This window comes from Saimiri boliviensis, chromosome X (assembly GCF_048565385.1).
Source record: "Saimiri boliviensis isolate mSaiBol1 chromosome X, mSaiBol1.pri, whole genome shotgun sequence".
Taxonomy (NCBI): domain Eukaryota; kingdom Metazoa; phylum Chordata; class Mammalia; order Primates; family Cebidae; genus Saimiri; species Saimiri boliviensis.
The window spans coordinates 126,892,843-126,917,426 of record NC_133470.1 but is presented as its reverse complement, the minus strand read 5'-3'; the positions used below and the strand labels follow the sequence as shown (position 1 = coordinate 126,917,426).

At 41.3% G+C, this 24,584-nt stretch overlaps 1 pseudogene; it reads right to left on the bottom strand.

Moving 5' to 3' along the window:
- Positions 1 to 1,932: 1,932 nt before the first annotated feature.
- On the bottom strand, positions 1,933 to 3,172 carry LOC101040390 (dnaJ homolog subfamily A member 1-like; annotated as a pseudogene).
- Positions 3,173 to 24,584: the final 21,412 nt, after the last annotated feature.

Below are 24,584 nucleotides of genomic sequence, written 5' to 3'. Positions count from 1 at the left end.
CTCTGTATGTCACTTTCCCAGCCTCCATTTTCAGGTCCTTGCCCTTTCTTTTCCTCACTATCTCTTCTTTGTCACACTCTCCCAGGTCATTCTTTCCCAGTACTATATATCTTGCTTTTAGTGACATGGGCTTCTCCTATTCATTTTCAGTGTTGGCAGTAGGAATCTGAAGTCTGCCCCCGAGTTGTCCTCTTTGAGTATCTTACTTTGAAACACAAAAGCATTAAATTGTAAATCAGTTCTGCATTGATCAAGGTTGGCCCCCGTCCCCACTGCTTGGCTGCAACCTCTGAATGCTGAAACTATGAGTTTTCTTCTGTGCTTGCTCTATTGTTGTACAAGGCCAAGAAAAGGTTCTCATCAACGAAGCTGCACACCCTGTTGGCAGGAATCAGGCAGAAAAGCTGGCAGGCAAACCTTGCTCAGTTCTACTTTTCTTTCCTAATGATAACTTTAACCCCTCTAATTTGCTTCCTTTTTAAATTTTCCCCCTCCTATTGCATCTTATCCTTGTCCCAGGTGCAGTCATAGAATTATTATCCTTCACATTTACTTTTTTTTTTCTCCTTTCCTCTTATTCTGGTCACTTGTTCCTTTGGTTTTACTCTCGTCTCAATTTTTGCTTGGATTATTCTTTTAGCAGCTTTAAAACAATTCAACAAGCACTTACTGATTGCCTACTATGTTCCAAGTACTGAACCAAGTACTAATCCCTGCCCTACAGGAGTTCAGTATTTCAGTGTACTTTAAACACTTGCGTTACTCCAGGAAGGGAAAAAGAGGGTAATTAAACCAGTCTTTTAGTTGGTCATCCGCATATACATGAAGCTCAAAAAAATGTGCAAAAAAGCCTTTACTTTCAGTCTACAACACTTATTCCAACCAATGTGAGTCAATCGAGCATATAATTATCTGGTTTGTTGGATTTTTTTTTTTTTTTTGCTTTGTAATTAGTATATTAAGGAGACAATACATTTTAAGAATTGTTTAAATTCTGACACCCAGATTTAAGCATGTGAACATATAATAAGACTTTTAAACATACAATTAAATCTATTCATTATAATTTGCTATACTACCAACATTAGTTACTTTGGAGCGTGAGTCAAGTGATTTAAAGTAATCCTGTAACATACCTAAAGAACACCTTCCTATATTATGTATGCAAATTACTTCTCCATGTAAAGGTCTTTTCTCTTTAATTTCTATGTTACCCAGCTCTGAAGTCACTACTTGGGCTTATCGTGGTCCACATACAAGGAGGGGGGCAAATAACCAGGACTGGTCAAGATATATATGGAGATATAGATATATATAGATATAGATAAATATAGATACAGATATAGATATATGGATGGCACAGCAGAAGGAAACACAATTCTGGAAGTGCAAGCCTTCAGGAAGCAACATTATTATGGTAAATCCCTCCTACAGAAAGGTATCATTTTTATCACTGATACCACTGGATAAATTTTATATTACATCATATTCAAGTAACAGTTGAGGCAATAGAATAAATGCAGAGACATTACAATGATTCCCACTTAATATGAAGAACTATACAGACCAACAATTCATTTTTTTTCCTCATTGCCAGTTAAATACAGAGTTTTACTTTCATGGCTTAACAATGAAGGATCATACACTGAAGCCAATACATATATTTAGCATTTCAGTCTAAGCTTGTCCACTTATATAGCTGAAGTCAATTATAGGGTTTGGCCAGAAATGCTAGGAAAATGTCTTTGTAAAGTAGTTTTTACAGGTATTAAACTTCATCTTGCACACAAAAGTCATCATACATACAGGGCAAAGTCAGAGCTTTTATATTTGTGTTTATTCTTCATTTAACTTTTTAAAACAGTACTATAGTTGAATATTAAAACAAAAACAAGAGCAAGTAATGAGCATATTGTGATTACAGTCCTTCACTCATTCACTACTGTACATAAAATGCCAGCAGTGAGTGTTATTCACTGGCCCAGTAAGAGGTCTGACACTGAACACTGCCTCTGTGATGATGTTCATCATCCTCATATGCTTTTCTATTGTAATGGCGCCGTCTTTCCTGATTTGGAGCAAAGTCCACCAGTTTTATTTTATCTGTCTTATCAGTCTCTTCCACTTCCTTCCTCTCGGGTAAGTTTTTCCAGCAAAGACAGTTTATAAGGAGAGAGAATGCCATTCTCAGGAAAGTTTATCTTAAATTCGATAATTAGGCAATGCTTTTCATATGGTCTATGATAAAGTGGCATGCCTTCATTTAGTACCCACTTGATATCTCCATGCTTGACAATCTGATCTGGATGAAAGGTGATGACAATGGTCCGGTTGTCAAGAGTAGATATTGGCTTCTGGAAGCCACACAATACTTCAACCAGCTGTATGTCCATACACATGAAAAGGTCTTCTCTTTGTCGAGTAAAACCAGCATGGTCCTTCTGATCTAAGATAATATAGTATCTCCTGGCTCCAGTCCTGGTTCTTGGTCTTCTTTACAATGGAATATTGTCTTCTGGCCATCTTTCATGCCTTTGTCAATATGAACTTCTAGAATCTTCTTCTCTCGAACTATCGTCCTTCCATTGCAGCTTTTGCGTCTATCTTTAGGACTGATCAGTTCCCCATGGCCCTGGCACTCCATGCACACAGACTGAATTTGCTGAACCATTCCAGGTCCTATCTGATGAATTCTTATTTGCATTCCATTTCCTTGGCAATTGGGACAGCACTCTACTCCTCCTTTCTTACCTCCTCTACTTTCACATTTGTCACAAATCACATTCTTTTGCAGAGCCCGTTTTCTTGTTATACCATCGTATAAGTCTTCTAGGGTTACTGAGATCTGATGTACAGCATTTTTACCTTTCCTTTCTCTCTGTATCCTTCTTCCTCCTCCAAAATGCATATCAAAGATATCCATGGGGAAGCCAAAACTGCCACCTGCTCTACCCTCTTTAATTGCCTGTTCTCTTCCATTGTCATATAATTCCTTCTTTGCATCAGAGAGAACTTCATAAGCTTGAGAAATCCATTTAAACTTCTCTCCTTTATCTGGATTCTTATCAGGATAGTACTTTAAGGCCAGTTTCCTATAATCCTTTTTCAATTCTTCCTGAGTAGCCTTGGGTTTGACCCCCAAAACATCATAGTAAGTGGTTTCTTTCACCATCTTCTGCCAGTGAGGGGGCTGAGGCCGGTGTGCAAGAGAGTGGGAAGGAGTACAGAGCTGTGCAAAGCTCGGGTAGCGACCACTCCTCCAACTCTCACTGAGCATTCTGGAAAGTTCCTGGATTATTTTTACTGTACTTTAAGTTCTGGGGTACATGTGCAGATCTTGCAGGATTTTTGCATAGGTACACACATGACGTGATGGTTTGCTGCCTCCATTCCCCAGATACCTAAGGCATTTCTCCCAATGTTATCCCTCCCCAACCTCCCCTACCCCCCACTGTCCTTCCCCAGCCCCCTACCCCCCACAGACCCCAGTGTGTGATGTTCCCCTCCCTGTGCCCATGTGTTCTCATTGTTCAACACCTGCCTATGAGTGAGAACATGTAGTGTTTGGTTTTCTGTTCTTGTGTCAGTTTGCTGAGAATGATGTCCCTACAAAGGACATGAACTCATCCTTTTTTATGGCTGCATAGTATTCCATGGTGTATATGTGCCACATTTTCTTTGTCCAGTCTATCATCAATGGGCATTTGGGTTGGTTCCAGGTCTTTGCTATTGTAAACAGTGCCACAGTGAACATACATGTGCATGTGTCTTTATAATAGAATGATTTATAATCCTTTGGGTATATACTCAGTAATGGGATTGCTGGGTGAAATAGAAATTCTATTTCTAGATCCTTGAGGAATTGCCACAAATGTCTTCCACAATGGTTGAACTAATTTACACTCCCACCAACAGTGTAAAAGTGTTCCTATTTCTCCACATCCTCTCCAGCATCTGTTGTCTCCAGATTTTTTAAATTATCACCAATCTAACTGGTGTGAAATAGTATCTCAACATGGTTTTGATTTGCATTTCTCTAATGACCAGTGATGATGAGCATTTTTTCATATGTTTATTGGCCTCATAAGTGTCTTCTTTTGAAAAGTGTCTGTTCCTATCCTTTGCCCACTTTGGAATGGGTTTTCTTTTCTTGTAAATCTGCTTTAGTTCTTTGTAGATTCTGGATGTTAGTCCTTTGTCAGGTGGGTAGATTGCAAACATTTTTTCCCATTCTCTTGGTTGCTGGTTCACTCTAATGATTGTTTCTTTTACTGTGCAGAAACTCTTAAGTTTAATTAGATCCCATTTGTCTATTTTGGTTTTTGTTGCCATTGTTTTTAATGTTTTAGTCATGAAATCCTTGCCTATGCCTATGTCCTGAATGGTATTGCCTAAGTTTTCTTCTAGGGTTTTTATGGTGTTAGGTCTTATGTTTAAATCTTTCATTCATCTGGAGTTAATTTTAGTGTAAGGTGTAAGGAAGAGGTCCAGTTTCAGCTTTCTGAACACGGCTAGTCAGTTTTCCCAACACCATTTATTAAACTGTGAATCTTTCCCCATTGCTTGTTTTGTGAGGTTTGTCAAAGATCAGATGGTTGTAGATGTGTGGCATTACTTCTGAGGCCTCTGTTCTGTTCCATTGGTCTATATCTCTGTTTTGGTACCAGTACCATGCTGTTTTGATTACTGTAGCCTTGTAGTATAATTTGAAGTCAGGAAGTGTGATGCCTTCAGCTTTGTTCTTTTTGCTTAGGATTGCCTTGGCTGTACGGACTCCCTTTTGGTTCCATATGAAGTTTAAAGTGGGTTTTTCCAGTTCCATAAAGAAGGTCAGTGGTAGCTTGATGGGGATAGCATTCAATCTACAAATTACTTTGGGCAGTATGGCCATTTTCATGACATTGATTCTTTCCAACCATGAACATGGAATGTTTTTCCATCTGTTTGTGTCCTCTCTTATTTCCTTGAGCAGTGGTTTGTAGGTTTCCTTGAAGAGGTCCTTTACATCCTTTGTTAGTTGTATTCCTAGGTATTTTATACTCTTTGTAGCAATTGAGAATGGGAGTTCACTCATGATTTGGCTCTCTGTTTGTCTGTTGTTGGTGTACAGGAATGCTTGTGATTTCTGCACATTGATTTTGTATCCTAATATTCTGCTGAAGTTGCTTGTCAGCTTAAAGAGATTTTGGGCTGAGATTATGGAGTCTTCTAAATAAACAATCATGTCACCTGTAAATAGAGACAATTTGACTTCCTGTTTTCCTAATTGAATATGCTTTATTTCTTTTTCTTGCCTGATTGCTCTGGCTAGAACTTCCAATACTATATTGAATAGGAATAGTGGAAAAGGGCATCCTTGTCCAGTGCCAGTTTTCAAAGGGAATGCTTCAAGTTTTTGCCCATTCAATATGATATTGGCTGTGGGTTTGTCATAAATAGCTTTTATTATTTTGAGATACGTTCCATTGATACCTAGTTTATTGAGAGTTTTTAACATAAAGCGCTGTTGAATTTTGTTGGAGGCCTTCACTGCATCTATTGAGATGATCAGGTGGTTTTTGTATTTGGTTCTGTTTATGTGATGGACTACGTTTATAGATTTGCATATGTTGAACCAGCCTTGCATCCCAGAGATGAAGCCTACTTGATCATGATGGAAAATCTTTTTGATGTGCTGTTGCATTTGGTTTGCCGGTATTTTATTGAGGATTTTTGCATCAATATTCATCATGGATATTGGCCTGAAGGTTTCTTTTTTGGTTGTGTCTCTGTCAAGTTTTGGTATTAGGCTGATATTGGTCTCATAAACTGAGTTAGGGAGGATCCCTTCTTTTTGTATTGTTTGGAATAGTTTCAGAAGGAATGGTAACAGCTTCTCTTTGTGTGTCTGGCAGAATTTGGCTGTGAACCCGTCTGGACCTGGACTTTTTTTTGTTTTTTTTTGGTTGGTAGGCTATTAATTGCTGCCTCAACTTCAGACCTTGTTATTGTTTTATTCAGGGATTCAACTTCTTCCTAGTTTAGTCTTGGGAGGCTGCAAGTATCCAGGAATTTATCCATTTCTTCCAGATTTACTGGTTTATGTGCATATAGTTGTTTGTAGTAATCTCTGACGGCAGTTTATATTTCTGTGGAATCAGTGGTGATATCCCCTGTATCATTTTTTATTGCATCTATTTGATCTTCTCTCTTTTCTTTTTTATTAGTCTGGCTAGCAGTCATCTATTTTGTTGATCTTTTCAAAAAACCAGATCCTGGATTTATTGATTTTTTGAAGGGTTTTTTGTGTCTCTATCTCCTTCAGTTCTGCTCTGATCTTAGTTATTTCTTGTCTTCTGCTAGCTTTTGAATTTTTTTATCTTGTTCCTCTAGCTCTTTTAATTTTGATGATAGGGTGTCAAGTTTTGATATTTCTTTGCTTCTCATGTGGACATTTAGTGCTATAAATTTCCCTTGAAATGCTGCTTTAAATGTGTCCCAGAGATTCTGATACATTGTGTCTTCATTCTCATTGGTTTCAAAGAACATCTTTATTTCTGCCTTCATTTTGTTGTTTATCCAGTCGTCATTCAGGAGCAAGTTGTTCAGTTTCCATGTAGTTGTGTGGTTTTGAATGAGTTTCTTAATCCTGGGTTCTAATTTGATTGCTCTGTGGTCTAAGAGACTGTTATGATTTCAGTTCTTTTGCATTTGCTGAGGAGTGATTTACTTCCAATTAATTATGTGGTCAATTTTAGAGTAAGTGTAATGTGGTGCTGAGAGTAATGTATAGTCTGTGGATTCAGGGTTGAGAGTTCCGTAGATGTCTATTAGATACACTTGGTCCAGATCTTCGTTCAAGTCCTGGATATCCTTGTTGATTTTCTGTTTTATTGATCTAATATTGACAGTGGAGTGTTAAAGTCTCCCACTATTATTGTGTGGGAGTCCAAGACTCTTTGTGGGTTGTTAAGAACTTGCTTTATGTATCTGGGTGTTCCAGTATTGGTTAAGTATATTCAGGATAGTTAGCTCTTCTTATGGCTTTGATTCATTTACCATTATGTAATGCCCTTCTTTGACTCCTTTGATCTTTGTTGGCTTAAAGTCCATTTTATCAGAGACTAGGATTGCAACCCCTGCTCTTTTTTTTTTTTTTTTTTTCTCTCCACTTGCTTGGCAAATCTTCTATCCCTTTATTTTGAGTCTATGTGTGTCTTTGCATGTGAGTTGGGTCTCCTGAATACAGCGCACCGATGCATCTTGACTTTTTATCAAGCTTGCCAGTCTGTGTCTTTTGATTGGGGCATTTAGGCTGTTTACATTTAATGTTAATATTGTTATGTGTCAATTTGATCCTGCCATTTTGTTACTGGTTGGTTGTTTTGCCTGTTAGTTGATGCAGTTTCTTCATTGGATCGTTGATCTTTACCATTTGGTAAATTTTTGCAGTGGCTAGTACTGGTTGTTTCTTTCCATGTTTATTGCTTCCTTCAGGAGCTCTTGTTAAGTCAGGCCTGGTGGTGGTGATGAAATCTCTCAGCAATTGCTTGTTCATAAAGGATTTTATTTCTCCTTCACTTAAGAAGCTTAGTTTGGCTGGATATGAAATTCTGGGTTGAAAGCTCTTTTCTTTAAGCATGTTGAATATTGGCCCCCATCTCTTTGGGCCTGTAGGGTTTCTGCTGAGAGATCCACTGTGAATCTGATGGGCTTCCTTTTGTGGGTGACCCGACCTTTCTCTCTGGCTGCCCTTAGCGTTTTTTCCTTCATTTCAACCCTGGTGAATCTGACAATTATGTGACTTGAGGCTGCTCTTGTTGAGAAATATCTTTGTGGTATTCTCTGTATTTCCTGGATTTGAATGTAAGCCTACCTTGCTAGGTTGGGGAAGTTCTCCTGGATAATATCCTGAAGAGTGTTTTCTGCCTTGGATTCATTCTCCCTGTCACATTCAGGTACACCAATGAAGCGTAGATTAGGGTTTTTCACATAATCCCATATTTTGTGGAGGCTTTGTTCATTTCTTTTCACTCTTTTTTCTCTAATCTCGCCTTCTCCTTTTATTTCATTGAGTTGATCTTCAATCTCGGATATCCTTTCTTTTCCTTCATCGATTCGGCTATCGAAGCTTGTGTTTGCTTTGTGAAGTTCTCATTCTGTGTTTTTCAGCTCCATCAAGTCGTTTATGTTCTTCTCTAGTTATTGTAGTTAGCATTTCATCTAATCTTTTTTCAAGGTTTTTAGTTTCTTTGCATTGGGCTAGAACATGTTCCTTTAGCTCAGAGAAGTTTGTTATTACCCACCTTCTGAAGCCTGCTTCTGTCAGTTTATCAAACTCATTCTCCATCCTGTTTTGTTCCCTTGCTGGTGAGGAGTTATGATCCTTTGGAGGAGGAGAGGTCTTCTGGCCTTTGATGATTGCATCCTTTTTGCACTGGTTTCTTCCCATCTTCATGGATTTATTTACCTTTGATCTTTGAAGTTGGTGATTTCAGATGGGGTTGCTGAGTGGACATTCTTTCTGTTAATGTTGAAGCTATTTATTTTTGTTCTTTAGTTTTCCTTCTAACAGTCAGGCCTCTCTGCTGTAGGACTGCTGGAGGTCCACCCCAGACCTTGCTTGCCTGGGAATCACCTGCAGGTGCTGCAGAACAGCAAGGATTGCTGCCTGATCTTTCCTCTGGTAACTTTGTCCCAGAAGGATATTCGCTAGGTGTCAACCAGTCACCTGTATGAGGTGTCATTTTGGTTTTGCAGGGGTCAGGGAGCCACTTGAGGATTCAGTCTGTCCCTTGTTTACCTGCAGAAGCACTGCTGGGCTGCCACAGGCTCAGTCTGGCTGCTGTGTAAGCTTCCTCTGGCTTTTCTTTACACAGGTAAGATTAGAACTGCCTCAGCGATGGTGGATGCCCTTCCCCCCACCAAGCTCGATCATCCCAGGTCAAGCTCTAACTGATTTGCTGGCTGTGAAACTCTCAAGTGAGAGGGCTTCAGTTTGCTGGTCTTTGTGGGGGTGGGACCTGCCAAGCCCTATCACCTGTCTCCCTGCTTTCAGCTCCCCCTCTTTCTGGGGAGAGGGAACTCTGTCCCACAGGTGCTCTCGATGCTAGTCAAAATGTCTGCCCAGATCTGTGCCAACAACCTGTGGTTCCAGCCGGAACTACCACTCAGATCTGTGCTGGTAACTTGTGGTGTTTTTCAGCTCAGTGGGGACCACCAGGCAAAGGCCATGGGAGAAGCACAGTAGCTGAACTGGAATGCTGGAGGGGAAAGCCCCTGATCCTCCAGCCAGTTACACATTCCGGGTGAGGCAGTGCCCCACCCTACCTCACTTTGCCCTCCTTGGGCAATACCCACTGTCCAACCAGTCCCATTAAAATGAATCTGGTACCTTGGTTGGAAATGCAGAGATCACTCACCTTCTGCATCGCTCTCACTGGGAACTGCTCTCTGGAGCTGTTTCTATTCAGCCATCTTGGCCCAGCACCCCCAATTTTTTTTTTAGACAGGGTCTTCCTCTGTCAACCAGGCTGGGGGGCAGTGGCACAATCACAGCTTACTGCAGCCTCAACGATCCTCTGCTCAAATGATCCTGCCACCTTGGGCCCCGAGTAGCAGGGATTACAGGCACACACCACCATGCCTGGCTACTTTTTAATTTTTTTGTCGAGATGAGGTCTTCCTATGTCACCCAGGCTGGTCTCAAACTTCTGAGCTCAAGTGATCCACCAGCCTCGGCCTCCCAGAGTGTTGGGATTACTGGCATGAGCCACTGCACCAGGGTGGACATGTAGATATTTGAATGACCCCTCATTATGCCACTCATTATTAGTTACTCAGGGGGCATAAGACCACCTGGAGCACTCCTTCCCTCTTGCAGATAGTGGAGAAATCTCCCCAACTGCTTCTTCTCCTCCCCAATGGCCTCTGGGAACCTCCTTTTCTGAAGTGAGTCTCCAATTTGGGTAATCAGTCACTGTCAACTAATTTGGTTCCATCCAGTTCCAGTGAATTGGAGTGTACATGGGGGAAGATCCTCCAGTTCTGGGGGAATGGATGCAGGAAAAGAAGTCCTGACTAAAGACTAGCCTCAGAGTGGGTATCTATGAGAAAGCTAATAGTATTCCACACTACCAATATTGACATTCTCTTAGCATTCCTTCATTGGGTTATTATGCTAATAGAGTCTCTGTCCCTTTACCTACCTTGATTTATTGTAACAAAACCCCTTCTTATTTTGATAGCTTGAATTTTTGCCGGGTCCTGGTTGGGGAAATTCTGATAAAAAAGATATATTTCTCCCTTTAAATTATTGGCAGTGTGATGTGCTCTGCATGGTGATGGTTGGGCCACTGCTTCTCAACGTTCTTTTTGTCCTAATACTTTGCATCCCTTTGTTTGACATATATTTCTTTTTTCTTGACTTCTTCACATCTTGACTTAGATGACTAACAGGCATGTCAAACTTAACAGATTCCACACAAAATTCATAATGTTCCCAATCCCTAGTCCTGTGCCTCTCCCATGCTTTCTCATTTCAGTAGCTGTCATCTTGATTCACCTTGTTGCTCAGGGCAAAACACTTGGAGTCATCCTTGACCTTCTCTCATACTCCATGTCCAATCCACCAGCAAAATCTGTTAGCTTTAATTGGCTTTATCTTTACAATATAAACTGAATCTGTACACTTTTCACTGTCTCCATTGCTCCCATCTTAATTAACACCATCATCATCTCTCACATAACCTTATGCAGTAGACTCTCAGCAGGGCACAGTGGCTCACACCTGTAATTCCAGCACTTTGGAAGGCTGAGGTGGGTAGATCGCTTGAGGCCAGAAGTTTGAGAACAGCCAGGCCAACATGGCAAAACCCTGTCTCTACTAAAAATACAAAAATTATCTGGATGTGGTGGCATGCACCTGTAATCCCAGCTACTCAGGAGGCTGAGGCACAAGAGTCGCTTGAACCTGGGAGGTAGAGGTTGCAGTGAGCTGAGATTATGCCACTGTACTCCAGCATGGGTGACAGAGTGAGACTCTGTCTCAAAAACAAAAACAAAAAAAACCAGTAACACCTCTGTGGTCTTCCTGCTTCCACTCTTATTCCCTATGATCCATTCTCTACAAAGAAGCCAGAGGGATGCTTTTAAAAGGTAAATCTGATCCTGTCAATCCCCAGATCAAAACATTCTAATGGCTTTCCATCACAATTAAAAAAAATACAAAATTTTGAGCCCAACTTTCTTGACCTTCCTCAATTTGGCCCTTGGCTACCGCTCTGGCCTAGTATCTCACCATTCTTCCTTTGCTCACCTCATTTTACTGGTATTTCCTGTTTTTTCAAATTGTCAAGCAGTTCCAGGCCTTTGCACTCTGTGTCCTGTCTCTTTAGCCTGTAATATTTTCTCCTCAAACACACACATGACTCACATCCTCACTTCATTCAGGTCTGTGCCCTCTGCAGAAGGCTTTCCTAGACCATACTGCCTAAAACAGCACCCATGCTCCATTACTTTCTATCTTATTTACCTGCTCTATTTTTTACAACACTCATGATATTGTATTATACATGTAATTATTTGTTTGCAATCTATTTCAAGTTTGTATAGACAAAAATGTTGCCTATTTTATTCATTTCCATATTCTCAGATCCTAGAACAGTGTTTGGCACATCACAATAACTCAACAAATATTTGTTAAATGAACAAATGGCATGTGAATAGGGCCCAACTTGGCAGTCTAAATTGTACTCTCCCAAAGATTCATATGCATCTTGAGTATATCTGAAAAGTCTAGGAGGCAGATCCACTATGGAACTATTTGTTTAGAAGCTCAAGGGGTCTCTCAGGGAAGATACATCCTAATTGAATAAAGAATAAACACATAAGGAGGGTTTTCCCAGACCTCAGGGTTGAAGGAGAGAGAAAATTTTCAATACTTCTCTCATGTTGTAATTAATCAGGACATTTAAAAAATAATTAATTACAGAAACTGAATACAACCCAGCTTATGAAAAAAAGGCACTATGTTGGTGCAAAAGGCTAGGAAGGAGAGTGGAATGCTCAAAGGAACCAAGGCTAGGGATTCAACATTGTCAGAACTCTCTCTCTGTATTTCATCTCTGCTTCCCTCTGCATCTCTTCCCATTTGTCTCACTCTCTCTTGATGTAGACTGGTCTTCTCCATATTGCAAGAAACACAGCTGCCAGCAGCCAGAGCTTAGCAAAGAGAATTTCTATCTCCCAGAGTCCATTCGTCTATCCCAGGGAACAATTCTAACTGACCTTCCTTGGTAATGTGCCTGTAATTTGGTCCAATCACTGTTGCTAGGAGAATGGATATTCTGTGTTTGTCCAGGTCTACTTCACATGCTTACGCTTAAGGTCAGGAGTAGAGTCCATCATCAATTGAAGCAGAGAGAGAAAGCATGCTGGAAAGACCAAAAACAAACAAATAAAACAAAACGATACCTACCAGAGGACACTATTGGTTATCTTCTGATCTACCTCCCAGATCTCATACCTGAGTCCTAAGTAGAGATAACTTTGTAAGAGTAAGTACCCATTTAGAGGACTATTTCACTAAAATCTCTGTGGGGTACTGAGTACACAAAGCCCCATCAGGGGCATGTGCTTTAGTAGTTTCAGTTGGGTGTGAGGCAGATTGTGACAGCAGCAGCAGCAGCAGCCACCTCATTGCATGGATAGCTTTGTTACCGGCGTCAGAAGAGGATTATCACACCAGGGATCTAAAGAGGGAACAGAGGAAATGCTGGAAACCACTGGGGAGGCAAAAGGATTCTGTTAATGAACCTTCAGGACAGACCTCTGGGAGACTCACAGAAATAGTTGGGTTGGTGGAAATCTTTGAAGAGGGGACAATACAGGCAGGGACAGAAATAGAGAAGTGACTTTGGGTAATCATGTTGTGAACTCGGCTTTATTTTCAGTCTGTTTCGCAGCTCACAAGGACATCCACCAGCCACAGAAATGCAAGAAACGGGCAGTAAATTACCCAGTGACGCTCAGTCCACTAGAGGGGGACGTCACAGAAAGCTATGAGACTCTGCCTCTCTTGGGAAGGTGGAAAACAGGACAGAAAGCAAATTGGTACCAGTTCTAGGCTCCACTGGCACAGGCTGGCTGACTATGATGTGGCTGCACCTAGCTGTTCTGATTCAGGAGATACCTTTCCCACTCTGATTTCCTCTTCACCTATTTCCCTCTTCGTGGCTTGAAGCCCAGCCACAGTCCAATACCACTATTAGAATGGGTTTCTCCTGACACTGTCGTTTGCCTGGTTTGGACCTCTGCAGCCTCACTCTTGCTTATGTGCTCAAACTCCAGACTTTGTCTGCGTCCTCCAGTTTGGCTTTACACCCTGGATTTAGACCTTGGCTTCCCTCTCATAACTCACTGTAACCAGTTCCCTGGTCATTTGTTCTAGCTTCCTTATTCACCTGCTGGCACAGCCTGCCTGTGAGTCCTGGCATGTGTTGTTTGGCAGTCACCTATGACCTAGCATTGACAGCATCCTTCCACCTTCCTCCTCTTATCACTTGAATTGTTTTCTCCACCCACCCTTAGAATATAAAGATGCTGCTCACGTTGATACATAATGTCTTCATATTTCAGCAGCTTGTCTGGCTGAAAGAACCTTCATAACCTCCTCTCACAATCCATTCCACTGTCTAATCACCCTGATAGTCAAAGTTCTTCCTTCTGTCATACCGTTTAGTAGAAGCCTGAGTGCTGCTGAACAATAATCATTCTAAATTTCACCCACCCGGGAGAGATGAGAACAATGATCCTCAGAGTATGCACTACTTGGAATGTGTCCAGAATGTAGAAATACCTGTTTGAAATGGAACCAGTGGTCCCCTGAACATATGTCACTGATAGACCCAGGGATCTATAAGAATCACTCTCTGAGATTATTGGAGTAAAGTGTGGAACCAATGGGGTGACTTTGTGGCTCCTGGTTCTTGAGGAAGAAACTCTCAAAATGAAGGTAGAGGAAGACAACCCACTGTGGCTGAATGGAAGCAGTGAGACTGTCCAATTCATGCAGTTTGTAAATGCCCAGTCCAGTGCCTGGCAAAAAAAAAAAATCCCATTTATTAATTTTTCCTTCTCTCCATCTTGACAGTCACTGTCCTCCTGCCCAAATCCAGGGCACCCAACTCTTCCTGCTTAGACTACTGCAATAGCTCCTAACTTATTTCTGTGACATCACTCTTGCTCCTTTCTATTCTATTTTCCCCACAGCAGTGAGGAAAGATCACAGAGTGATCTTTTAGAAATGTAAATTAGATCATGTCACTCTCCTGCTTAAAACCCTTCAAAGGCTCTTCATTCCACTTAGAATAAAATTCAAACTCCTTACCATGGCTTATAAAGGTTCTATAGGATCTGGCCTCTGCCCATCTCAGACCTTTCCTGTCTACCTTGATTTCTATACGCCAGATACATTGAATTTATTTCATTCCCTCCTACTTGCTGATCTCTTCCTTTTCTGGAATGTCTTTCTTTGCACGTGTGGTTTCCTCTGCCTGGAATACCCTTTCCTAGGCTTTTCTCAAGGCTGGATCCTTCTCAGTTTTTAGTTCTCAGCTAAAATGTCACCTCCTTTAGAGAGGCTTTCCCTGCCCACACTTGCTAAAGAAGTTCTCTCCGATCTTGTTTAATTCCTTCTTTGGCACTAGTCACAATTACAATTGCTTGATAAGTCTATTATTTATTCAGTTTTGATCTTCTTTACAACAAAGTAAGTTCCAAGACATCAATGTCATGCTATCCCCAACCCTAACACAGTACTTAGCACATAATAGGCATTTATTAAATATATGTTGAACGAATGGTTTTAATAGTAAGTACTGAATATATACTTCTTGAGTGAATGAATGGGTAAAATGTAGAAGGGATCCCTTGGACATAACAAAGAAAATAAAAGAATATTCTCAACAACTCTATGCCCACAAATTTGGTAACTTAGGTGAAATGGACCAATTTCTTGAAAGACACATCGGGCTGGGTGCGGTGGCTCAAGCCTGTAATCCCAGCACTTTGGGAGGCCGAGGCAGGTGGATCACGAGGTCGAGAGATCGAGACCATCCTGGTCAACACGGTGAAACCCCGTCTCTACTAAAAATACTAAAAAAAAAAAAAAAAAAAAAAAAAAAAAAAAAAATAGCTGGGCATGGTGGCTCGTGCCTGTAATCCCAGCTACTCAGGAGGCTGAGGCAGGAGAATTGCCTGAACCCAGGAGGCGGAGGTTGCAGTGAGCCGAGATCGGGCCATTGCACTCCAGCCTGGGTAACAAGAGCGAAATTTCGTCTCAAAAAAAAAAAAGAAAGAAAGAAAGAAAGAAAGAAAGAAAGAAAGACACATCTACATTTTTCCTTACACAGAGAAAAATAGGTAATCTGAATATGGCTATATCTATTAAAGAAATAGAATCAATAATTAATAACCTTCCAAAACAAAAAGCACTAGGACCAGATGGGTTCACTGGCAAATTCTAGCAAACACTTTAGGGTGAAATGATACCAATTCTCAACCATGTATTCTGGAAAATAGAAGCAGATAAAACTTCCTAAGTCATTCTATGTGGCCAGCATTACCCTAATATTAAATCCAGATGGAGACATTACAAGAAAGGAAGACAACAGACCAACATTTCTCATGAACATAGATGCAAAAATTCTCAATAAAATATTAGCATATCGAATCCAACAATGTATAAAAACAATATACTATGAATGAGTGGGATTTATTCCTCGTATACAAGGCTGGTTTAACATTTAAAAATCAATTATTGTAATCCATCGCATCAACAAGCAAAAGAAGAAAAATTATATGATCATATTAATAAACGCAGAAAAAGCATTTGACAACAAAATTCAATGACCATTCATGATAAAGACTCCCAACAAACTAGGAATAGAGGGGAAATTCCTCAACTTGCTAAAGAACATCTACAAAAACAGGGAAGGAGTGAAGAAGGAGAGGGAGGGAGGAAGGACTGGAGGACTGGAGGGACAGAGGGAGAGAAGGAATGAGCAAAGGAGAGAGGAAGGAAGGAAGAAGAGAGAGGAAGAGAGAGAGAGAAGAAAGAAGAGAAGGAAGGAAGGGAGGGAGGGAGGGAGGGAGAGAGGGAGGGAAGGAGAACAATTAATGAAGAACTAGAAGTCATTTTACGGCTAACTTTGGTGGAGTAGATACATTCCATTAAAGTGTGGCATGATTGCATGTCTCTGGATTCATAGACCCTTTTTATCCCATTGGAAAAGAGATGGCCAGCACATTCACACTGCAGTTTTAGTGACTGATACTATGTGTTCGCCCCATCAGAGCTATTTATAATTACCTAGGGATTCTTGGAGTCATGTGTTAGGAAGAAATCAGACTTGTGGAAGAATTCTAAGCACTAGTGAGTGCTGGGGCCAGTGGGGAAAATTTCCTCCAGGCTGAGTGTTCAATCTCATCTTCTGAGACACAGGAAATTGAGGAACAATAGAAAGAAGAACATGGACAAGTTCCAATTCAAGTTTCTGTTGTGCTTAATTGGCATATCTCTGCAAGATGGCTTAGGAGGGAGATAAGCTGTGTGGGCCAGATAGGAGAGAATGAGACCTAGTTCTAGTCTCATAACCCTCAGATAGTTGATGTTATTTTCAGCCAGAGTCACAATTGTAGGCTGAGGCAATGGCAGAGGTTAGGCAGAGAAGTGTCCTTAGTCCCTCATTATTTCTATTGGCTTTTCACTCCGCACTCTAACGCACACAAGTGAAGTTTTAATGTTAAACATAAACAAAAGCAGCTTTAGAAAACAGCATGCTGAATAAAAACCTTTGCTTGCTTTGCCAACACAGCCTTAAAACAAAATCCCTAACTCCTCCCCCTTCAACCACAGGATTCCCCACAGCCCAAATCTATCTATATAGACATTATAAAGCTGTCACAGGCAGAAAAGAGCCAACTTCATTGACTCAGTTCAGACTGGGTTTTTTTTGTTTTGTTTTGTTTTGCTTTTTTTTCTCTCCAAGCAAAATCTTGGTGCACCTCCTAACTGGTCAGTGTCCTTTATCCTGCAGAGGCCCCTTCCCCTCATATGTCAGTAGGAAGCCCAATTCTGGGACTTGCTTGGTGAGACTGCACTGGGGAGAATTTGTTGTAAAGCCACTGCTGGGGCCAATCCCTCCCCGCCCCTGCCATCCAGACCCCAGGGGAGGGCATTTCAGTGGTAGAAAACATAGTCCTGGTTTCTCTCAGATTTTGAAGTCTGTCAAGTGGTGTGGACTCCCTCAGGCTATAAGACAAGTTTATAAACATAAGATGTTATTATCTCACTGTTAAACAGTACCACAATTGGGTTTTATTTGAACAAATGAATCAGCTTTCTTCACGCTGCTGCAAGTTCTCAAACGAGGTGCCAAACTTCATTTTTAGTGCCTGTTGAATAAACAGCTCACTCAGCTGCCTTTCTCCTAGCAGAAACTTTCAACTTTCCAATTCCCGTCACCCCTCAATTCCGGTAGAGCCTAGGTAGCCAAAAGCAGTCAGCCTCCTCTTTCTACCTCCTGACAGAGTGACAGCTCTGGCACAGGGGTTTCATTTCCACTTCATAGGCCCACAGACAGCTTCAGGTTGGCGTAGTCCTAAATCATTCTGATGGAAACATCGGAACATAACAGATGCTTCCTGGATTAGCTTCACAGTTTCTTTAACCCAGGACTCTTTTCTGTAATGGTCAGGACTACCATATAGGGTCCAGCAGATTGGTCAATGCATGACATCCAGCTGAGGAAATGAGTGCAATTCTAATGTGTGTTGGTCAGCTGTTTCCCTGCTGAAGGGGTCTCTAGATGTGTGTCATAAGAGGACCGAGCTGCCATTGATAGCTCAACCTCCATGGTAAAATAATGTGGTGGAGGGGAAGTAGAGACCCACTCTGACGTAAAATAGCTGTACAACCCAAGTAGTCTTCTCATTCACATCTCCAGGCCTCCACTTTCTCATCTGGAAATGGAGTAGCTGATTTTTGAGGAGAGCTGCTGAGATGCATAACCACAGGGGGCACCATTTACATTGTCCCTGAAGGAATGTGAGGTTTAAACTGCCTCCATGGCCCCAAATAGATGATGGCAGAGCTAACTCTTCCCCTTTTGATGTGTCTAAGCCAAATGCTGCCCTTCCCCTCAGACTGTCTCTCACATCTAGAACCCAGCTGACCCAGCTCTCCACTTTCTTGGTACACAGTGCTCATCCCTTCTACACCCTCATTATATATCCATTGTGCTGTACATAAACTCTTAATATTCTTACTTATTTATTTCCTTTATTAGACTGATTTCTTCCAAGAAAGTCTCCACTAGGGGATATAGAATAGGCTTTTTTTTTTTTTTTTTTTTTTTTTTTTTTTTTTTTTTTGAAAGAGTCTTGTTCTGTCGCCCAAGCTGGAAAGCAGTGGCACGATCTTGGCTCACTGCAACCTCTCCCTCCCAGGCTCAAGTGATTCTCATGCCTCAGCCTCCTGAGTAGCTGGGATTACAAGTGTGTACTACCACACCTGACTAATGATTTTGTATTTTCAGTAGAGATGGGGTTTCGGGTTTCGCCATGTTGCCCAGGCTGATCCATCCACCTTGGCCTCCCAAAGTACTGGGATTATAGGCCTGAGCCACCACAACCAGCCAAGTTCCTATTACTACCTGTCTGCATATTAGCCCCACTGCTGATCTATCAAGTCCCCCGCACATGGAGTCAATGTGGCTTCTTTAGCCAGTTAGAGGCTTTTAAGCCTGTTGGTCCCTCTTTCTCTCTCTTAAAATTTAACTTTGAAGGAGAAGGTTGGGGTGGGGATTACCTGAGAGACCTCTAGAAATCACCCATTTCCCATCCAGTCTTCTCTTTGGCTCTAAAAGGTCCTGTATTGATACCCCCTCATTACAGAGGTGGAGGGGTAGAGGGGAAGAGATTAGCTGATATCTAATATCTCTTTTGTTTCTAATACCCATGAAAACATCCTCGTTGCCCTTAGTAACCAGCTATGCACGAATGTATGAAAGCATCTAGCTCTTTAAAAAGGGTATTTATACATACATACCTTCAGCTTACACTAACTCTTGAGGATAATGATTTCCATACGTTTGTTTCTTGTTGCATAAAATCACATTAATTTGTGTTTCTGTAAGCATACCTCTTTCAAAACCTCAAGTGGGCTCTGATAGAGTCTCCTAGATTTAGTGACCACATCTACATTCACTATCTCTATAAGCCTTCCCCAGCTCTATTTTCCCTGCATACAGAATTCTGGGGCAGACGTTCTTTGTGCAAGAGGAGAAATAGGTCTTCCTGAAGAAATTCAATATTTGGTTGACTGCCTTGACCATAGTGGTAGGTGGCTTAACTGGCTTTTTTTAAAATCCTCAAAAAAATTCTCTATGGAAGAGTGCTCATTTCAACATTTTGCAGTCATTCCCCACCCCCCAATTTATTCCCTCTTAGCTAGTGTTGAAGTGAATTTTGAAAAGGAGGAAATATAACCCAAACAATTTAAACAACTATCTGGATCTTGGAGATCCTTTCAAGATCTATATTTCCTCCTTCCAAGATCTATATTTCTTACTAGATTGTGAAAAGTTCTTTGGCTGCAGTCCAAAAGCACTTAACTTTTAGGGAGGTGGTGTTTTCACCTGAGAACCTAGAGAAGCATGGAGCCTAGAAAAGATCATCCACTGTGTTAGTCCCTTTTGCATTACTATAAAGGAATATCTGAAACTGGGTAATTTATAAAGAAAAGAGGTTGTTTTGGCTCACAGTTCTACAGGCTGTTCAAGCATGGTGCCAGCATCTGCTCAGCTTCTGGTAGGCCTCAGGAAGCTTTTACTCATGGCTGAAGGTGAAAGGGAGCCAGACTGTCACCTAGTGAGAGGGTGAGCAAGAGAGAGAAAAGCCAGGAGGTGCCAGGCGATTGTAAACAACCAGATCTGGTGTGAGCTGATATTCACTCACTACTGCTAGGACAGCACCAAGCCATTCATGAGGGATTTGCCCCCATGACACTAACACCTCCCACTAGGTTCCCCTCCAACCTCCAACACTGAAAGTCACATTTCAACATGAGATTTGGAGGGAACAAAACTACCAAACTAAAAAAAAAAAAAAAAACTACCAAACTATATTATCCACCATCCAGAAAAGATTCCCCATTAGAACATGTGCAGCTGGGGACCAGGCACAGTGGCTCACGCCTGTAATCCCAGCACTTTGGGAGGCCCAGGCAAGCAGATCACTTGAGGTCATGAGTTCAAAACCAGACTGGCCAATATAGGGAAACTCTGTCTCTACTAAAAATTAAAAAAAAAAAATAATAATTAGCCAGGAGTGGTGACCCACTCCTGTAATCCCAGCTATTTGGGAGGCTGAGGCAGGAGAATTGCTGGAACCCAGGAGGTGAAGTTTGCAGTGAGCCGAGATCATGCCACTGCATTCCAGCCTGGGCAGCAGAGCAAGATTCCATCTCAAATAAATAAATAAAAGAACATGTGCAGTTGGCAAACCTGGTACAAAGAACAAAGAGTGCTCTGCAGAAAAGAGAACCAGGCTGGTATACAAAGGATTTGTGCCTGGTACTGTGCAATACTGTTGGATTGTTACGTGCCTCTTTATTACCTCTGCCTTTCCATCTTTTTTATGGGAAAGTATAAGAACAAATGATATGGCAAAAATAAATAGCTATTCATAATTCCTACCTCATTTTAAAGAGGATGGCTACTGGAACATGGAAGAAAGATTCTTAATCCTGCTGAGGCCTTAATGGATTGACCTGCTAGATGCTCTATCTAATAGAGGGAGAAGAAATTGCAGGAGAGTTAGGAACACAATCTAGGGTGGAGGAAGGAAAAAATGAGCACAAAAAGAAGGATGGGAAGAAGAATATAAGAGGACTGGCAGATACTGAAGTGCTCCCTGCTGTGATCCCTCCCTGGCATCCTCCCAAAACATCAGTGAAGGTTATCAAGACTTGCTGAACACTGCGTATAAGAAGATTTCTCTTGGAAATCAAAGACGAACTAAGGTTGCGTCTGGTGACCCAAGGGAAACAAAAACACATGCAGATGCAGAAGCCAGAAGCAGAGTAGGAAGCAGAGGAAAAGAAGCTTTTAAGATGACACACTTCCTTTCCATCATACTGAGCTGCTCTCTGTGGCCTTCAGTGTTCTTTCCTGCCAAGAAAGTATGGTCAGGCCTACCCACTTGGTTAGATTTCCCTAACCTGAAATCTCCAGGAAAAGAGCCTGGAGTACCACTCCCTTTCCTTCCAGAAGCCACCACCCTTCCCTCCCCACTCCACACACACACTTGGAGCTCTGTTTAAAAAAAGAATTAGAGAAACATAGGGCAAAAGACTCTGTAACACCCTTTCTCTTGCACAAATGTGCACACTGGCCTTAATTTACTTAATTAAGGGAAGCCACTCCAGAGATTTTGTTTCATAATAAAATGAAATGAGATAAAAATAAAATAAATAAAAACAAATAAGAATCTGCAAGCTGAGGTGACATGCAGATTAAGCTATAATTTTTTTTAAATGCCACCTCACAAGTCCCCAGAACTTCTCAGTGAAGCTCATGTGCTTTTCAGATTTTGAGACACCTCTCCCTTGGATTCATTTTTTCACCTACAGATTTGGCTAGTGCTGGGGTCATGGGTACAGAGTAGATGGATCAGCATTTATGAGGAAATCTCCTATCTTACTCCTTGAAAGAAACAGGTCACTGAGCAGCAGCCAAAATCTGCTGCTGCACTGAACTTAAGACCTGGGCCTAGTGATCCTGCTGGCCTCTTCTTTCCTGAGTATTTTGTATCAGGTGCACCAGCAGCATTTCTTCATGCCAGGGCTGAGACATTAAGTAGTGCAACTATGCCTACTGCAGAAATCAAAAGGGAAGGGCAGTCTCAAACAGGAAGGACTCAGCAACAGCTTCAACTGCCTGCCCTCCCGCTCCTGTCTTCTACTCTCCATCTGCCTCTCCTCCACCTCCACAGGATTTCCCCAGAATCCTGAACTGAGATGAATGCTGCCACCCTGACACCTGGCCTGTGAGAAGTCACTATTTCCCTACCTAAACTGGCCAGTGGTGGACAAATCCCTCAGTTCCTCAGAGATAAGATTGGAATTAGAAGTCAAATGCAAATGCATAGAAATGGAGGCACTGACAGCACAGGCATCTTCAAGAGAATCCACAAAAATTTGTTCAGAGCTTATAGGTCACCCAGCCCCAGTTCCTTTTCCTCACTAAAACCTTACTTTGCACAAAGGGTAAATGTTTGGTCAAGCCACTCAGACTTCCAGCCCAAAAGTCTTTTTAGTTTGTGCAACAGTAATTGAATGAGGAAGAGACGATGCCTGCAGAGAAAAGAGGTAAGTGCGTTTATATATATATATAATGCTTAATTGAATGTATCCACTACCACCATAAATGAGCCCTAGTACCTTGTGATATTAATGCCACCAGCTGAAGTGAGAAATATTTTTCATTCTTACAGTTAAGGGCCCAGCTGACTCAACTGGTTTGGCTCTGTTCCCCATCCTGCGTGCAGCCTGATTTGCCCTTGGATTGGCTGATGGATAGACATCATCAGAGCTCCTTGGCCAGTTTTTTGTTTTGAGCTTTACCTCTGTGGCAGAAGGATTAATCTGTTCAGAGAGAGTTTGTTTTTGGCTTTGGAAACAGCCATATTCCTCTCCTCTGGGAATGATGGGTTGTTTCAGAAATGAGAGCTTCAAAGAAAGCTCTTATTGGATCTGGACTTGGGTGACTCCTGCAACCATTTGTTTCATCTGGCCCATGTTTGCTGCCACCTACAGATAGGAAACATTGCCTGGTACTGAAATCTGCAGGCCCCTTGCTGATCATCCAACGTGTTAGAGCCTATCTTCTGGAAACTGATGTCTACTGATGATTGCAATATTGAGACATGCACAGAAGATGAATAAATTCTGTTAACCTGTGAAAAATAGCCTAGAGCTCTGGACTGATGGGGGCCTGAATACGTTAACTGTAATCTGCCTATACCAGGAAACCCAACATATAGTCGTGACTCAAAAATGAGCCATGCAGAACTGAGACCTGCCACCAAATTGTAGAATGTAAGCATCCCATGATCACTTACAAAGAGGAAAAGCACAGTAAGTATTTTTAGTATATCTTCTGGGAAACTAGCAGAGAGACATATCTCCAAAATCTACCTTGAACTTCTCATGTGAATTAGGCAATACCATAACTGGTCAGCAGGAAGGACAGGGTAATATAATGGTTAGGAGCTTGGGCTTCCTGTGAGACAGATGGGATTCAAAATTCTCTTGAAGCATTTGACCAAGATTTCTTTTTGAAAGTCAAAGAAGAGAGTAAGGTTGTGCCTCACTTAACTTACTTAAACTCTCTGAGTCTTCATTTTCCCATTTATAAAATGGGGATAGTAATAGTACTACCTGTTGGGAGTTTCAGATAAGATAATTCAGACAAATATTTAGCATAACTCTTGGTACAGTGTATGATTCACAAAACACAAATTGTTGCCTTTTATAAGGTTCAGGAAACCTATGAACCCATAGCAGATTTTGGTCACTGCTTCTAATGCCAAAGAGTATGACTTTTTAGGCCTCCAGAATTCCAGTTTAGACTAATATGCCCCAACATTGAAACACAGTACCCAATCATAGAGGGATCAAAATTTCAAATTAGATCTGGGGATGTATTAATCAGGGTTCTCCAGAGAAACAGAACAACTAGGATAGAGATATGGATCATAGACAATAAATACACATAGATATGGATAGTGATAAAGATAGAAATATAGAAAGAAATTTATCTTAAGGGATTGGTTTCCATAATTATGGAAGCTGAGAAGTCACAAACTCTGCAGTTGGCAAGCTGAAGACCCAGGAGAGCTGACAGTGTAGTTCCAGTCTGAAAGATGGCCAGCTTGAGACTCAAGAAGAGTCAGTGTTCAAATGTTAATCTCATCCAGACACACCCTCACAAACACACCGAGAATAGGATTTGACCAAATGTCTCCATATCCTGGGGCCCAGTGAGGGTGACATATATAATAAAATTAACCATCACAGGACATATGCTAAACCCTTGCTAGTCAAAGTGTGGTCTGTAAACCAGCAAGCAGCACCATCATCTCCTGGGAGCTAGTTAGAAATGTGGAATCTCAGGCCCCACCTCAGACCTTTTGAATCGAAATCTAAATTTTAACAAGATTTCCAGATGATTCATATGCACATTGAAGCTTGAGAAGTTTCGAGCTAAAACAAAAGCTGTGATTTCCAAAGTGTAGTTCTTGAAGAATCAGTAGTATCAGCATAGGTGACGATAGGCTTGTTATAAATGTGGATTCATGAATCTTAACTTAACTGACTAAGCATCTATGGGAATGAGGTCTGGGAAACTGTTTTAACAAGCACATTAAATGTTGGGAAACACTGAGTTACAAAAGGATCAAATAAGCTGAGGCCTGAACAATAGGATGTTCTTTCAAATCAATAGTTTGGTTTTTTTAAGCTGACAGATTTGACTCCACCA